Source organism: Aquarana catesbeiana, linkage group LG02, assembly GCF_042186555.1.
Source record: "Aquarana catesbeiana isolate 2022-GZ linkage group LG02, ASM4218655v1, whole genome shotgun sequence".
Taxonomy (NCBI): Eukaryota; Metazoa; Chordata; class Amphibia; order Anura; family Ranidae; genus Aquarana; species Aquarana catesbeiana.
Genome location: NC_133325.1, coordinates 656,022,193 through 656,036,688, shown reverse-complemented (window position 1 = coordinate 656,036,688; position 14,496 = coordinate 656,022,193). Strand labels below are relative to the sequence as shown.

The window sequence follows — 14,496 nt, the reverse complement described above, 5'->3', positions numbered from 1 at the left end:
ATCGCCACCATTACTAGTATAAAATAAATAAATAACAATTCTAGCATACTGTATATCCCATAGTTTGTAGACACTATAACTTTTGCGCTTTTTGGGAATTTTTTTACCAAAAATATGTAGCAGAATACATATTGGCCTAAATTTATGAAGAAATTCGATTTTTTTAAATTTTTTTATTTGATATGTTTTATAGCAGAAAGTAAAAAAAAAATATTTTTTTTTTTTTCAAAATTGTTTTTTTTGTTTATAGCACAAAAAATAAAAAGCCCAATGGTGATCAAATACCACCACCAGAAAGCTCTATTTGTGGGGAAAAAATAAACTAATTTTTTTGGGGTACAGCGTTGCATGATCGAGCAATTGTCAGTTAAAGTAATGCAGTGCTGTATCGCAAAAAATTGCCTGGTCATGAAGGGGGGTAAATCTTCTGGTCAAGTGGTTAAAGAAAAGAAAAAGACCTCCAGGACAGTATTCTCAGAAATACTGCCTGTACCTCGAGCCATATCAGAGAGGCGGCTTAAGGAACTCGAGTGGCTGTGATGGAGGAAGGAAGGTTTTTGGATCCTGGATGTAGAATATGTATTTGTTGTATTCACATAGATGTGTGAGGACCAGGGGGTGGGAACAGGAAGCAGGAAGTTATGAAGTGAAATTAGGAAAACAGGTATACATGTGCCTCACTGCTGGCTAGAAATAAACAAATTCTTCACAAGGTTCATCTGACAACTCATCATTGCTTCTACAAAATCTACACTGGAGAACTGGGCTGACATTTTGATCAGCTACCAGCTCTATAGCAGAGACAGACTGCACCTAAAAGGGGAGGGTGCAGCTCTGTTGGGGGAGAAGATGGCCAAAAAAATATAAGAACATTTAAACTAGGTAGTGGGGGAAGGGGATCTGAGGAAGCTATTCCAGGCAGTGAGCGAGGATCAGAGGGTGCTACTGTGGTCAGCGCTGGTAGGGTAGCTAAAGTGCCGAGGGCCAATACAAGTAGGCTGACAGGATTTTATTGCAGCCTCAGAATGGGACTAGAAGTCAAATTCAATTCAACTTACACTTTAAAATATAATAAAAAACCAATAGACTCAATATGTGGTATGAATGGCCGCGGCCCGATATATATAACCAATAATAATTACCAATACATTTTACCTTAACGATATAACATTTATAACCATACATAGATTATAAATACCAATGGTTCAGCTTTAAAAGCTTGAACCAACCAAACAATGACAAAACCATTATCCCTTATAACAGAAGGAATGTTCAAAACAAAAGGGGGGGGGGGAGGACCGCGACAAAGGGAGGGAGGGGTGCCTTTTTCTTCTGCTGCAACCGCTGTTCTGAATAAAATCGTTGGTTTGAATGCTTTTATAACCTCTTCTTTGTTTTTATAGGTTCGTTGGATCACCTGATCAACTGAAGAATTTTCTAGAAGTTTGAAAGTCAGCTGACAGGTAAGTGACCAATTAAATAACTGAAATTTAAAATATTGAGCAAACTGTTATTGATTTGTCCCTATTCCCATAGGTAGGGGGCGCTATTGCGTTCCCCCTACCTTCATGGAACTAGAGGTCAAATTCAATTCAACTTACACTTTAAAATATAATAAAAAAAACAATGGACTCAATATGTGGTATGAATGGCCACGGCCCTTTATTACTGGTATGATGATATATATAACCAATAATAATTACCAATACATTTTACCTTGATGATATAACATTTATAACCATACATAGATTATAAATATCAATGGTTCAGCTTTAAAAGCTTGAACCAACCAAACAATGACAAAACCACTATCCCATACACCAGGCTCATTAATTAACACGAGCCTGGCACCCCACCCGGGCCACGACCAGTTCAATACATGAATTAAAATCCAAATTGAGGAGCCAATTGCTGATAGATGGACCTGGTCAAAATAATAAAGACCAGGCAAACCCCCTTCCAGATCAACATGACGGAAGGACAGACCATCAACAGTTGGCATAAATTTAGCTACCAATCTATTAACACTCTTACGGATCTTCTCTAAATATAGAAATTTTGGGTTAATCAACCACTGCAACCTTGGAATAATTTCAGAGAAGATTAAAACAGTGGAAGGCAGAACAACATGAAGATGCAAAACATCCATTTTAATTTGAGCAAGCAAATCCAATGTTTTAGAAGAACCCAAATCATTTCCAGATAGATGAAAAATAATAATAGATGGAGTAGGTAAAGAGACAAATAGATCATCCAGAGCAGGACATAGATTGAACCATGACATGCCTCTGTAGCCGAACCAAAAAACTTTGTAAGACGAATCGTCAAGACTCAAGTTAAGACTGTAGCATCTTAAGGAAGCTCTCCTTTTCGCCCAATAGACGAACAAATGTCCTGTAATCCAGACATGACAAGAGCGCCCTAAAAGGAAATTAGAAAAAGCACAAATTAGGCCTGACATATGACCGGAAACAGTCAGATCGCCAACCACCCAGATTTTTAATAGCTTGAGATGACAAACCCAACTTTGAAGCTTCGGTAGCCGCTCCGATTCTAAAAGAATGTGAGGTAATATGCAAGTGGCCTAAACCGACATAGCAAAGACATTTACGCAAAATCGTCTTAAATTGGTATTGTGTAAGCGGAAGACCTGAATCATGTACCAATAAATGGCCTTTCCGGTCAGGGCGCAATAACAAATATTTTGGTAGCAAAGAAAGGACACAAAGCGGAGAATCAGTCATTTTGCAAATGACAATCCAACGACCTTTCCCTAATTGATCTGTTTTGCTGAAGCGCAACAAGATCCTGACGCAATCAACATGCATAAAAACGTCAGAAAACAAAAGGCCACTGCAAGAAGATGAAGATTTCAGCAATAATTCTGAAATGCAAAAAGCACAGAGAAAACACAGGCAAAATTCAAAAGAAGGGATTCATAATCAGAATAACAAATGATGGACGAGGCAAGCAAAAGACGATTTAAAATGTCAGAAGTAATCGGCACTCTGTTGTCAACCTGAAAATGTTTCTTATGGTACCCTTTAAGGGCTTGCTTAACAGAAAAGAAATGCGAGCACTGAGGAAGACCTTGCATATTATTAAAAAAGCAAATACCCGCCAAAATTTTAACCAAATGAGAAGAAGAATAGGATCTTTTCATTAACTGATCAAGAAAGGCCAAAACCAACACTTCGGAGTAATAATGTACAGGAACATGGGCGGAGTGTAGAAAAGAGCTCCACAGGGACCACGCGGCGTTGTACTGCGCCCACGTGGAAGGAGCCAAAGAATTTGAAATAGCGGAAATCACGGAGGACAGACTACCAACCACAAATGTTCTGGGCACGGAGAACCCAAAAGATCCGCATCGGGTGCCAAACTGCGAAATCAATCCAGCTGAAAACGGGATAAAGAATCAGCAATATCGTTAATGCAGCCTGGAATATACTTAACCCTAATCCATAAATTAAAGGCAAGGCATTTGAAAACTAATCTTCTTAAGACTGCTAAAAGAGGTAAAGATTTAGGTGTCAAACAATTTATAGCAAATGCAACACCTTTGTTGTTGGAATGAAAGAGAATACGAGAATTCCGAAGACGATCACCCCAGAGTTCAAGGAAAGATCTCAAGCAAAACCACATTTTTTGTTAAACCTTGATTTACCCATGAAGTAGGCCAAAAGTCCATAGACCACTTACCGCACCAATATAACCGACCGAACCTGCAGCATCAGTAAACAAGGAAAGAGCAGAGGAATCACAAAAAGGGTTTTGCCAAATTCAACAGCCATTATAAGAAGATAAAAAATCATCCCATATCAATAAATCAGAAACTAAGTCAGATGTAATACGAATAAAATGAAAAGGCGACTTAAAACCTGCTAAAGCCTTATACAATCTTTTAGAAAAAACCCGACCGATAGGTATGATTCTAGTAGCAAAGGCAAGCAGGCCCAACAAGGATTGCAAGGCTCAAACTGTAACCTTAGGTCAAGAAATAACAAAAGAAACCAAAGCACGCAAACATGCAATTTTCGCTGAAGGGAGACGACATTCAATCAAAGCAGTGTCGATGGTTATGCCTAAAAACTCAAGACAGGTAGTAGGCCAAACAGATTTTTCTTCCGCAAGCGGAACGCCAAAACGCCTACAGATGACACGGAATTCGCTAAACAAATATAGACAATGTGAAGAATTGGCTGGACCCATAAACAAAAAGTCATCCAAGTAGTGTAACAAGCTAGCAGCATCTGACTGAAAGGAGACTGTCCATTCGAGAAAGCAAGCAAAAGCCTCAAAATATTTGCAGGACAATGAGCAGCCCATAAGAAGGCATTTATCGAATTAATAAGCTCCATTAAAATAAAAACCCAGCGAGCTAAATGAATAGGCAATAAACGGAAAGCAGATTTAATGTCAGCCTTAGCAAGTAAGGCAGATTGACCAATTAAACGAACTTTCGCAAGGGCATCATCGAATGACGCATAAGAAATAGAACCCTCAACAGGGTCAATACAATCGTTAAGAGAAGAACCGACAGGAAATGATAGGTGGTGTATCAAACGAAAACTATTTTTGTCTTTTTTATGTATCAAACCGAGAGGCGAAACTCTAAAATCCGAAAAAGGTGGCGAAAGAAAGGTGCCCGCAACTCTACCCCCATCAATTTCTTTAGAAATGTTATCAGCTACTACAACAGGAAATCGACGAACCGAAGGGAGATTATCATGACGGACACAACCTGCGCCATCAAACACTGGCAATCCAAAACCATTAGAAAAGCCATCAAGAATGAGATCCACCATCGGACGATCTGGCCAGATTCAAAGAACATTTCGACTAATTTCACTGGGTTAATTGCCAGAACGAAAATTATCCCTAGAATGAGATGTAACAGCCGGAGACAATTTTTTGAAGCGACGATTGGCGGGATGAGTACCTGTGCACGTGGCACATTCATGGTTGTAGCGACAGGAGTTAGGCCATTTACATTGCCCTTCATTAAAACCAAAACACAAGCCCTTTTTAAAAGGCGCTGGCTGTGAAGAGTGAGAGGGCAGCAATTGTTTCCTTGGAATCGGCAGATTAAGCCATAAACCTACGTCTTTAGAACCCCATTTCAAATTTTTATGAATCGCTAACTTCTGACGGAATGACTCATCATAATAGAACCAGGCCAAACCTGAAAATTTTTTAAAAGCTTCGAGAATGATGTCCACATGTTGAAACATTCCACAACACAATTCAGGGTGTTTCTCGCCCATGATGCTAGCATATATACAGAATGTTTGAAGCCAGTTGTTGAAAGAACGGGGCACAGACTTGCGTTTTTCATCATCAAATTTATCAGAATCCTTTTTATCTAAACGACTCTCTTTAAAGGAAGGAGGGAGAGAAAGAAGGTCAATGTAATCTCCTCTCCAAATTCTTTATTTAATAGAGGCTGATAAGTGAAAACCAAGAGGCGAGACTTCGCAAACCAACGCCTCTTTGAAACAACTCTCAGGGACCGAAGGAACAGAGACACGATCGGTTACAGAAAAAGAAGGTATAATAGGCGATAAATTATGTGCCATAACATGTGAAGCTGATGTGTCAGCATCTTTCCAAGCCTGCAACAATGAATTTTCAGAACTAGCAGGCAAGTTACTAATACAAAGTTTAAAATATTCAGTAAAGGAATTAAATGACAATAATAATAAACGTAATTGCTCAGACTCACCAGTATTTTTAACTTGAACATTATGATGAGGACGCAGCCTGAGCAGCAAACTCCAGTGAAATTTCAGCCTCAGGTGACGAATTCGATACAGGATCTGGCAAATGTACAAAAGGCAAAGAAACCGCAGGCAAAGCACTTGTAAAAGACAAAGAAGAAGATGGACACGACTCAGATAAACATGAAAAATTATTGCCAGCAGAGGAATTGACAGCATTAACAAAAGAACCATTTGTTTGCAAGGAACGATCAATAAATTGCAGAGGTTGCTGACATTGAGACACATTGACAATACTAGAAGATGTACCATCTAATAAATTCTGTTTTGATAATGGCACAGAAGTGGAAAAATGAGAGCATAAAGAGTTCATATTTTTACCATCAATTTTAGACTTCTTTGTCGAAGGCTGGCCCCTGGATTCGATCCAGCGGACCGGCTTTTGTTTCAATCTTCGCGGGCGTCCAGTCGGAACTGTGCATGCTCCAGCATCGCCTTCAGTGACAAGCTTGTTTGGGATGATGGAGGAGGGCAGGAAACAAGCGATCCGGTTGGAACCAAAGAGCGGCCACTTAGAGAAATAGAGGAGGGTGGAGTAGGTGGCTGCACAGAAGGAGGAGCCGGAGTGTTAGAAAGGAAAGAGGGAGAAGGAACAGACTGGGCCGGAGGAATTGCGGGAAGCGAAAGGGATGGCATGGGAGAGACAGGAGGCAAGACGGACAAAGAAGGAGGAAAACCGGGAACAACGGCCGGGAAAGGAGGGGGGAGAGGAGGCAGAGAAGCCGTGGAAGGGTCGGAAGATAAACAGGACCTCATCCAGGCATCGCCATCCGGAGCAGAGGCCCTCTCCATCAGCTGACGGAGCAAAGAATTCATAGCAAGTGAGAGAACAACACAGGGGTGCCTTTTTCTTCTGCTGCAGCCGTTGTTCTGAATAAAATCGTTGGTTTGAATGCTTTCATAACCTCTTCTTTGTTTTTATAGGTTCGTAGGATCACCTGATCAACTGAAGAATTTTCAAGAAGTTTAAAAGTCAGCTGACAGGTAAGTGACCAATTAAATAACTGAAATTTAAAATATTGAGCAAACTGTTATTGATTTGTCCCTATTACCATAGGTAGGGGCGCTATTGCGTTCCCCCTACCTTCATGCACATGGAGAAAATAAGAAGCACTGGTACAAAATTACAAAGCATGTTCAGAAATGCTAATAGTTTTGTGAATAAAATGACAGAACAAAAGCTACTGATACATGAGGAGGATTTTGACTTTCTGGTTTAACTGCTCACATGACTGGCTTTTGACTGTCCAGGGATACTCCCTGAGGTACAAGAGGAGGAGGGTTTGCATGTACCTCAAGAGTGATCTGATAGTGAATATGAGGGGTGACATTACTAACAAAGCAAAGGAAGAGGTGGAATCTTTGTGGATAGAGCTTAAAAGTGATTGTAAAGCTCCCTTTTTTTTCTATAGAAACAACAAACATGTTATAGTTACCTGCTATGTGCGGTGGATTTGCACAGAGCAGCCAAAATCCTCTTCTTCTCGGGTCCAGGGTTCTGTGATCCAGGCCCCTCTCTCCTGTTCAGTGCCCCCACAGCAAGCAGCTTGCTATGGGGGCACCTGAGCCGAGTCACAGCCCCCTGTGTCCATTCAGACATAGAGCCCTGACACGGCCCCGCCCCCTCTCTCTCATGATTGGCCAGCTGACTTTTATTGACAGCAGAGCCAGCAAATGGTGCAGCTGTTGTGTCTCAGCCAATCAGGAGGGAGAATCTCAAGTGGCTGAGACAATTGTGGACATCGCTAGTCAGAGAGGGACCTCAGGTAAGTATAAGGCGGGTTGAGAGGGGCAGTTCCACACAGAAAACTTTTTATCTTAATGCATAGAATGCATTAACATAAAAACTCTTCTGGCTTTACAAACCCTTAAAAGGGTAAAAACAAACAGGAAATTAATACTGGGTGTATGTTATCGGCCTTTGAATCTGAAGAATAAAGAGGAGACTCACAGATCAGCAACAAAGTTCATAGGCTTCCTCAGGGGCAATAGCTTCCTGAGGTTTGGAACTCTCTTTGCTGGGGAAAGACAATCTCTCCAGGGCTCCAGACTATTTATCAGCTTCCCAACCCCCATCTGGGCACACCTCCCCAGGGATTGGCTAGGCTCTGATCAATATTCTGGCTGGTTATTTTAATTCTCCCTCCCTAAGCTCTAGAAACTTTTTCTAGAAGCAGGGGGAAGCAATCACAAACTTCCAGCCTCTGAAACCCTGAACAGACCAGAACAAACAATCACTACTCCCTTGATTGCAGAGGGAGCCAAATACTAGATTTATCTATTATCCTACACTAGGAGGGTGCTACACAATCATAAGTTTCAAATATAACATCTGCTATTGTAATTACATTTCTCTCCACTGCCATCAGCAGGAAAGGTAACCTGAAGGAACAAGCGTTTGACAATACACCACAAGTTTTTTCACCTAAGTTTCAATCCTTCATGAAAGAGAGAAATATTGTGCATAGAAAATCCTCAGTTAATTATGCTCCAAATGGAAAAATTAAGAGATTCAACAAAAGCATTAAAAAAGCTCTTTAGACTGCAAATTTTACAGAGAAATCCAGGTCTTCAGAGTGACTAGACATACCAATACACAAACATCACCAGCTGAAATACTACATAGCAGACAAGTGTGCACTAAACTACATGGTGCAGGCATTCAGCTCCCACAAAATCCAATTCCTCCAAAATCATTTGCTAAGATTTACTGATCAAAAACATGGAGTTAGAGAAGAGGAGGTAAGTAGCCTCTCTCTAATATTGTTGCACAGGGCAGGTAAGTATAATAACTTTATTTATTTGACACTAATATATTTTATCCTTTAGTATCAATTTAATATGACACTTTATAACTACTCTGCCTCCCTGACTAAAGGACACAATAGTACTTGCCCTATTTTAGTAAAGCGTGTGAGTGGCCAATCTCATTTTTCACCACTGGAAGAATCTCCTGGCCGTGGCTATACTATCATGACTTTTATCACTTCTATTCAGTTCCTTCTTTGTTGTCTTTGATCTCCTATGCCATTTATACAACTGAAAAGGGTTAATGTAACCAAATACAAGCTTTCCTTGTTCTCTCTTGACTGCAGCATGTAGCCTAATACTGCAAAAGAAACAGCAATGCTCCCATGGGACATAATAGAGCTGGTTTCTGTACTTATTTCATTTCATCCTCCGCAACTCAAAGGGATTATGGAAAGAGTCATTGGTCCTTTGGTAAAAGCCAGGGATGAGTTCCAATAAATCACAGTTGAAAGCACAACTAGACCAGAGGGGGCTAGACAGGACAAAGGCCAAATGTGCCTGCAACCTACAGCTAATTTATTAATGTCAGTTACTTAAAATGTTTTAGCACATTCAGTACATATTAGTGTTGGTCGGTGTACGTCAAGTATATAAATACTTGAGATCATTAATAAAATATTCATATTATTATTCCAATACAGTTTGAAAGCAGCTGCAAAGAAGAAACTGAGCAAGACAAATTAATCCAGTTAATTTTTCCCTGTAGCATTTTAGATAGATATCAAAGTAAAAATTTGCTAATATTTGGTAGATATAGAGGCTGAAAATTGCCAATTGAATTCAATTTGATATGTGTTGTACTTGACAGCTGGTGGTTCAATGACACAGTCTCAGGAGGGAAGGTGTTTATATGATTTCTTATCTTTCTAAGAAAAATTAAGTATATTTAAAAATTATGTCATTGGAGTGGAACTAAAAAATGCAATTAGGTTGTTTGTTCATGTATCTGAAAAAAAGTGTATTTTCATGTATCTGAAATATTAGGGCACAAAACAAAAGAAAAGGTCCAAGCCATTCAAGCTTCTTTTTAACTCCAAAAATCCAAGGCTTGGCTATGACCTTAATCTCCTCATTCATTGTTAAGGAGGTGTGGGCTGAAAAGTTCTATAGGTTGTTGTGGGAAGCAATGGACCAGACCCTAACTTTTGCCAAGAAAGTTGAGTTTTTAGTGCCCTTTCTTTAGAGGGCCTTCTGAAAAAGTCTATAGTGATATTAGTTCCAAAGATAAGCTGTAACTGCAAGTACTTGTTTTTGGGCCCTTTCACACCAGGGGCACTGGGACTATGCTAGGCACCCTAGTACAGCGCAGTCTCAACGGAACACAATGCAAAAGGTCACTGTGGTTCTGTAGTGTGTGCTTAAAAAGCACAGCAGACTGTACTTTTTCAGTGCAGCAAGTACTAACAGAAAAAAGTAAACAGAGCATAGTATCAGGATCGGCATAACAGCACTTTATCGTCCTAGTGCACACCAGCAGTAGGGATGAGCCGAACACCCCCCGGTTCGGTTCGCACCAGAACCCGCGAACGGACCGAAAGTTCGCACGAACGTTAGAACCCCATTGACGTCTATGGGACTCGAACGTTCGAAATCAAAAGTGCTCATTTTAAAGGCTAATTTGCATGGTATTGTCCTAAAAAGGGTTTGGGGACCCGGGTCCTACCCCAGGGGACATGTATCAATGCAAAAAAAACTTTTAAAAACGGCCGTTTTTTCGGGAGCAGTGATTTTAATGATGCTTAAAGTAAAAAAAAAAAAGTGAAATATTCCTTTAAATATCGTACCTGGGGGGTGTCTATAGTATGCCTGTAAAGTGACGCGTGTTTCCCATGTTTAGAACAGTCCCTGCACCAAATGTCATTTTTAAAGGAAAAAATCTCATTTAAAACTGCTTGCGGGTTTAATGTCATGTCGGGTCATGGCAATATGGATGAAAATCAGTGAGACAAACGGCATGGGTACCCCCCAGTCCATTACCAGGCCCTTTGGGTCTTGTATGGATATTAAGGGGAACCCCGCACCCAAATTAAAATAAGGAAAGGTGTGGGGCCACCAGGCCCTATATACTCTGAACAGCAGTATACAGGCGGTGCAAACAAGACAGGGACTGTAGGTTTGTTGTTAAGTAGAATCTGTTTGTAATTTTGAACATTTTTAACGTGTTTAGCTCCAGCCAAAAAATCTTTTCTAAGCTTTTTGGAAAACATAGGGAAGGGTTATCACCCCTGTGACATTTGTTTTGCTGTCTTTCCTCCTCTTCAGAAGATTTCACCTCACTTTTTTGTCCCAATGAAAAATGTTTTTTGAAAATTTGGGTTTTTTTGTGGAACAAGGATTGGAAAGCATCAGTGGAAAGGAGAAATTGTTTTCCCATATTAACTCTTACAGGAAAGAATTTCCCTTCCTAGGGGTAGATTTCATCTCACTTCCTGTTGTCTCCTTCCGTTTGCAAGTAGGAGTCGTTTGTAAGTTAGATGTTTGAAAGTAGGGTCCTGCCCTATATACTCAGCAGAAATTTGGGCCTTAGGTGTTGCTGTGGCCACAACACTGTAAGCCCTCACAGGGCCCTGCTGTGAAATATTAGATCAAGAATTGTAATTACATGCCCCTGTTGAACAGGAGCTGAAAAATTAGGCCTTAGGCACTGGTGCTGGTGCCACAACACTGCAACCCCTCACAGACACTCTAGTTGGAACGCAGGAACGAGCCCTGCTGCAAAGTATTGCTTCAAAAATTGTAATTACACGCCCCTGTTAGACAGGGGCAGAAAAATTGGGCCTTAGGCACTGGTGCTGGTGCCACAACACTGCAACCCCTCACAGACACTCTAGTTGGAACGCAGGAACGAGCCCTGCTGCAAAGTATTGCATCAAAAATTGTAATTACACGCCCTTGTTAGACAGGGGCAGAAAAATTGGGCCTTAGGCACTGGTGCTGGTGCCACAACACTGCAACCCCTCACAGACACTCTAGTTGGAACGCAGGAACGAGCCCTGCTGCAAAGTATTGCATCAAAAATTGTAATTACACGCCCCTGTTAGACAGGGGCAGAAAAATTGGGCCTTAGGCACTGGTGCTGGTGCCACAACACTGCAACCCCTCACAGACACTCTAGTTGGAACGCAGGAACGAGCCCTGCTGCAAAGTATTGCATCAAAAATTGTAATTACACGCCCCTGTTAGACAGGGGCAGAAAAATTGGGCCTTAGGCACTGGTGCTGGTGCCACAACACTGCAACCCCTCACAGACACTCTAGTTGGAATGCAGGAACGAGCCCTGATGCAAAGTATTACATCAAAAATTGTAATTACATGCCCCTGTTAAACAGGGGCTGAAAAATTGTGCCTTAGGCACTGGTGGTGGCGCCCAGAACCAAAAATGTTCTTACAAGCTATCAGCGTGATGATTGAGGAGGAAGAGGATAATTACTCAGGGATAGTCACTCAGCATCAGCATAGGCAGTCTTTGAAGGGATCTGAGATTTCAAAAAAAATTATTCGGTTACATCAGCATCAGGTGCTTGGTAGCTGGTGGTGATCCAAGACTCATTCATTTATATGAAGGTCAGCCGATCGACCGAGTCGGTGGACAGACGCACCCTGTGATCGGTTACCACGCCTCCAGCAGCACTGAATGTGCGTTCCGAAAGAACGCTGGATGCAGGACAGGCCAGTAGCTCAATTGCATACTGTGCAAGCTCTGGCCAGTGATCCATCCTCAAGACCCAGTAACCCAGAGGATTTTCGGTGGGAAAGGTGTCCAAGTCTGATCTTGCCCCTAGGTATTCCTGCACCATGTAAAACAGACGCTGGCGATGGTTGCTGGAACCGATCATACCTTGGGGCTGCGGACCAAAAAATTGTCTGAACGCATCGGTCAGACGGCCACCTTCTCCACCGCTCCTTCTTTGACTGACCGAAGCCTCAGCAACACGTTGTCCAGAAACAGGAGTTTGTAACCTCCCAGTCTCTGGGAACGCGTTGCACAGACCTTTCTGCAAGGCCTCCCGAAGATGTTTCATCCTCTGCTCCCTCTGCGATGGCAAGATAAGGTCCGCAACCTTACCCTTGTAACGTGGATCAAGGAGGGTTGCCAGCCAGTATTGGTCCTTCTCCTTGATACCACGAATACGAGGATCCTTACGCAGGCTTTGCAGGATCAGGGAGGCCATGCAGCGTAGGTTTGCTGAGGCATTCGGTCCGGAGTCCTCTGGGTCACTAAGAACGACATGGTCCGCAGCCACCTCCTCCCAGCCACGTACAAGTCCATGTGTTTCTTGGGACTGATCCCTTAAAGACTGCTGCTGATGCTGAGTGCCAGGCTCCACCTCCATACTGACACAATCTTCCTCCTCCTCCTCTTCCTCCTCGTCCTCTTCCTGTGTGATCGGCGGGCACGCAGGAACACTGTCTGGATAAAGGGGACCTTGAGAGCTAAGGAAGTCCTCCTCTTCCTGCCTCTGTTCTGCCTCAAGTGCCCTGTCCATTATTCCACGCAGCGTGTGCTCCAACAGGTGGACAAGGGGGACAGTGTCACTGATGCATGCACTGTCACTGCTCACCATCCTCGTGGCCTCCTCGAATGGTGACAGGACAGTGCATGCATCCCTGATCATGGCCCACTGGCGTGGGGAAAAAAAAACAAGCTCCCCTGACCCTGTCCTGGTGCCATAGTCGCACAGGTACTCATTGATGGCCCTCTGCTGCGTGTGCAGCCGCTGCAGCATGGCCAACGTTGAGTTCCACCTGGTGGGCATGTCACAGATTAGGCGGTTCTTGGGCAGGTTAAACTCCTTTTGGAGGTCCGTCAGCCGAGCACTGGCATTATATGACCGGCGGAAATGCACACAGACTTTCCTGGCCTGCCTCAGGACATCCTGTAAGCCCGGGTACCTGCCCAAGAACCGCTGCACCACCAAGTTAAGGACGTGAGCCAAACAGGGCACATGGGTCATTTGTCCCTGTCGGAGGGCAGAGAGGAGGTTGGTGCCATTGTCGCAAACCACCATTCCTGCCTTAAGTTGGCGTGGCGTCAACCACCTCTGAACCTGCCCCTGCAGAGCTGACAGAACCTCTGCCCCAGTGTGGCTCCTGTCCCCCAAGCACACCAGCTCAAGCACCGCATGGCATCTTTTGGCCTGCGTACTTGCGTAGCCCCTTGAACGCCTACGGAGCACCGCTGGTTCCGAGGAAGAGGCCATGGAGGAAGAAGAAGAGGAGGGGGTGGAGGAGAGAGGTGTGTCACAATCAGCATTTTGGAGGCGTGGTGGTGGAACAACCTCCAACACTACTGCACCTTGTCCTGCATCCTTCCCAGCTGCCAGCAGAGTCACCCAATGCGCCGTGAAACTTAGGTAACGTCCCTGTCCATGCCTGCTGGACCATGAGTCAGCGGTAATATGCACCTTACCGCTGACCGCCCTGTCCAGCGAGGCATGGACATTGCCTTCCACATGCCGGTAGAGAGCCGGAATCGCCTTCCGTGAGAAAAAGTGGCGTTTGGGTACCTGCCACTGAGGAACCGCACATTCCACAAACTCACGGAAGGGGGCAGAGTCTACCAACTGAAAAGGCAGCAGTTGAAGTGCTAGCAATTTTGCCAAGCTAGCATTCAACCGCTGGGCATGTGGATGGCTGGGAGCAAACTTCTTTCGGCGGTGCAGCAGCTGGGGCAGGGAAATTTGCCTGGTACAATCTGACGTCAGTGTACCAAAAGCAGATTGCCCACAAGTACTTGGCTGTGACACACCTAATTCTACACCTTCATTCCTCTCACTGCAGATCTCAGAGAGGACTGAAGGTCTAGTGGGGTTGGAAATCTCAGCTGATGAGGAGCAAGGATAGATCCTCTTTGTTCTTTGGTGTGGGTCTTTTAGATACGCTTGCCAACGAACTGCATGGCAGG

The 14,496-nt window shown here is 43.3% G+C and overlaps 1 long non-coding RNA gene across 1 annotated transcript in view; it reads left to right on the top strand.

The window, feature by feature from the left end:
- Window positions 1-1,403: 1,403 nt before the first annotated feature.
- Window positions 1,404-14,496, top strand: part of LOC141130048 (uncharacterized) — a 58,108-nt gene continuing 45,015 nt past the window's right edge. Inside the window, exons 1-2 of the long non-coding RNA XR_012241966.1 lie at window positions 1,404-1,463; window positions 6,705-6,764. This is a non-coding gene — a long non-coding RNA (uncharacterized lncRNA). The remainder of the gene's footprint in view (window positions 1,464-6,704; window positions 6,765-14,496) is intronic.